Raw genomic sequence first — 4206 nt, forward strand, 5'->3', positions numbered from 1 at the left:
GTCACCTCCAATAGGAATAGGAAGTGACTTATTCCCACAGTAGATGCTTAAGCGTTTACTGAAACATTTGCATAACCAACAGCTGCACTGATCCGTGCAGCTGCCAGCTTTGCGGCCTCACGGGCTACGCGCACAGACTTGTTGGTAGCCATGCGCAAATAAAATTAATTTCTGAACAAAAACCAATAATGTGACAAAATATTCTTTTAATACGAAACAATATTGCAAATTACAGGGAAAGACATAATCGTATTTTCCTGTCACTCCCACGTCAGTCACTATTGTAACGGTTGGTTAAGGAGGGGGTGATGTAACTGGGTGTCCCGTTTCATGAATATTATTTCCTATGTTATATATATATATGTAAGGAAATAAAAAAAGTATTACAAAATTATTACCTTTATTAATTTTGACTTAATAGTTCCAATATTTGGTAGTATCGACGCAATAATACAGTAGTTCTATCGATTGGTTAAATTATTTTAGAACACCACGCCAATCGTTATAAGACACGATTGTGCGGTGTGCAAGGAGGCGCAATGCATAGTTAGTTAATAATGTATAAAACTCTAGTGGATAATTAATAGTCACGAAAGAACTTAATAGATTAGTACAGTCTTACTTCTTCTCAATAATAAAGCCTGAGTATTAACCATAGTAGCTAAGACTTCTCAACTACTTCAAATCCTTCCTCTGCACGTCGTGTACGTGAAGTAATCGAGGCATCCCACCTTTGCTGCAATCAGTGTATACTGTTAACAGTACAAGAAAAAGGTGCATCATTACACCTTGTAAGCACTTCCAAGTCCATTCTACGGTCTACGAACGTTCCATCCCATATGGACGTGTTGGATGGCGAAGGAGGGAGCTTTCAGATTCTCAAGAAGGCTATCACGCAACGCGGCGCACTCATTTGAGTTATTACCTAGAATGGAGAGCGATCGAATGCATGAGTTTGATCGTAGGCGGGCCAGTTAGAGCCATGATGTTCGCTCATCATATAGACGAGCAACATACGGCAATAGCCGAGTTCATACAACATGAGCTCGGCGAAGCCCACGATAAATTAGCCTTGTTTCACTAGCAAGGCTCTCAACACGCAGTATTATTGATATTACTGGGTTTGTACACCGCAATGTTGATTAAATCAACATTGGTATCCTTCGCATTGACCGTAGGGTCTATGCGTTATGAGCAACAGCTATAATGTTCTTTGCTTGAGCGAGTCCCTCTTCCCTGGAATATGAGTCACTTTCAAACAAACAAGGTGGGCATACGTGGATAGCGTAAGCAGTTTACGTAAAAGGCGTATGCTTTGCATGCACTGAATTGTTGATGGCAAATTTTGCCATCGGCAAAAACTCGCTATAAATCGTAAAAGAGAAGACGTATCCGCGAAGTATCTTTTCGAGGACATAGTTTGCACGCTCCGCCTGACCATGTGTTTCAGGATTATCAGAAGTTGACCTTTTTTAACACAATTTGCCAAAATTCCGTCGTGAATCTAGGGTCTTGATATTAGACCAGTTCACGGGGTAACCCATGGAGGCGAAATATCGTGTCAATAAAGACATGATCACAGCTTTTGCTGTGATCGACTCCGGGACTGCAGCAAGATATATCGTCTCGCTGAAACGGTAATAAATCACAAGAAAACCGTTTTTCTTGTGATCAGCTTTGGGAAATCAGAAGACGAAGTCGATAATTACGGACTGCCAGCACTCTGCCGGAACAGGAAGAGATTGTAACCCAGCACGGGATGAATCACTGGGCTTCACCCGTTGACAAACTTCGCAGCACATATTTACGTCCTGACGAATATCTACTGATGCGGCAGGAAAAATTGCGGCTTATTGTGAGATAAGTCTTTTTACGTCCACAATGTCCACATATTGGTGCATCGTGGCACTCATACATGAAGCGTAAACGCAAATTATTATGGGTGGGGATGACGACACGAGGAGTATCGCCAGCTATGGTTGTGCAATACAGTAAGCCATTGCGTGTTGTGTATCGATCTGTTATATTTTATCAACATCAATGGGAATTATAACCGATTTACAAGGTAAAAAATTAAATGTTGGCGCTACCAATTAAGTTAAGATTGTTTTAGTTTATTGTAAAAATTGTATTTAAGAAAATTTACGCGAATTTACATTAAAAATAGCTTTTAATGAATTTCTTGAAAGTTGTTTATAAATACTTTGTTTAAAAATTTCCTTCTCCTTTTTAGTTGGAGTTACCGCTCCAATTAAAGCAATTAACAGGATCGATGCAGCTTCAACAATCCTTTTAAGGATTGTTGTGGTGGATTTTTGAGGCAATCCATCAACTCTTTTAGAGCCTTATCTCCTTGATAAGCTCTTCTAGCGTCGTTAAGTAATGTTGACGACGGAACACTTGTTGTTGCAACAGTGGCCTTATGGTCACTGTTAATTGTGGAAACAGTGGACTGTTGATTTGCGCAGCCAGCAAAAAAACGGGCCGACGCGAAAGGCATTAGCGACGACGTTGAGTCGTCCTGGTTTATACTCCACGAAGAAGCTATACCCCCGAAAAGAGACAACCCTCTCGCCGTTCTTTGCGAAAGGTGTGGACTGTTTTCTGCCGTACGTAAAGACGCATGGTCCGTATAAACAATCAACGGTCTATTTCCCAAGATAGATCCTAACATTAGCCAGTGCATAATTCATGGCAAGGAGTTTCCTCTCATGCATGTTTGGTTGCGTTCTGCTAGTTGAAGCTGACGCAAAATAATAACAGATGACGGGCGCTCTGCGCCGTCTGCGTCATATTGCATCAACGAACAACCGACTGCAAAATCGCTGGCGTCACAGACCACATGAAATGGTCTATCTTTGTCAGCAATCGCCAGGATTGGGATTGCATTATACTGTGCTTGATGCCCTCAAAGGAGCGCTTACAATCAGCGTTCCATGACCACTTTACATTTTTATCAACAAAGAAGAAAGATGTACTGTCATTTCGGCATAATTGCGTGAGTATATGTACAGGAACGCCGCTAAGCCGAGGAACTTTCGAAGTCCTATTAAATCATATGGCACAGGCCAATCGGTGATCCCCTTGACCTTTTCCGGATCCGGGCGTGAATGGTGTTTTCCCACGATGCACCCAAGAAGTGGTATTTTGCTTGCAGCGAATAACACTTCTTGAGATTTGCATACAACTTGCGCTTACGCATTAGTGTAAGAACCTTTCAGACGTGATACGATGTACTTTAACGTTCGACTTCCTGTAATGGCTCGGCTATGGACGAATACATTAAAAGAACTCGGTGCGAAATCGCGCACCGATCTTAACAGATTGGTTACACATCTAAAAATGACGCAGGGCATTACTAAGTCCCTGTGCATGACTAGACTCTCCCATAGCACTTGGGATGCTTACTGCTGTGAACGATATATCCTGTTCACGCATAAGAATCCGAGAAAATCCATCCATCAGAACCATAGACAAAAAGATGGTACTCTTAGACATACCATCTGTAATTACGTATTTTCTAGGTATCGGCGTTTGAGCCGGTACCGTTGCAGCGTTCAGTTTATTGAATGCGTGCACTATCCGCCACCCTCCTGTGGCCTTTCGCACACAAAAGGTTGGAGCACTATGTGGGCAGTTGACTCCCTCACATGGCCTGCTGCGAAGCGATCGGCTATGAAATGGTCGATCGCTAATACTTGTTCACGAGGCAATGGTCACTGCTTTTGACACATTATTTCGAACCTGGAATCGGGTCGATTTCGTGTCGAGTGTCTTTATCGTTAGGCGACTCGCACGGTACGGACTCAGGGAATACATCCTTGAATTCGATTATATATTTCTTTAGAGGATATGTATTTAAATACCCCCAAGATTGGGACGTAAAACGTTCAATCCGAGTCTTCTCATCGAGGACACATTTTTTCATCGATGAGCTGCTGAGGTTCCGTTCGTTCTCAGAAAATACTATTACCGACCGAATACCGGCCGCGTAGTTGTCATCTGTGACAAGTACGCAGATCTGCTTGGCTTTGCCACCACACAGATCACGCAAGACCCGTCTCGGTTCAAGCATTAGCAATTGAGTCATCTCCGAAGTTAACTTCGTAGTCGCTATCAGATCAAGCGTAGAAGCACCTACACTTGATCCATTGTTTACTGTGATGCACCAGAGGGCATTTAATGTATTGCGAGCGTATTATTCTA

This window comes from Bremia lactucae, assembly GCF_004359215.1.
Source record: "Bremia lactucae strain SF5 chromosome Unknown BlacSF5_NotPlaced_17_SHOA01000003.1_2250557bp, whole genome shotgun sequence".
Classification (NCBI taxonomy): Eukaryota; Oomycota; class Peronosporomycetes; order Peronosporales; family Peronosporaceae; genus Bremia; species Bremia lactucae.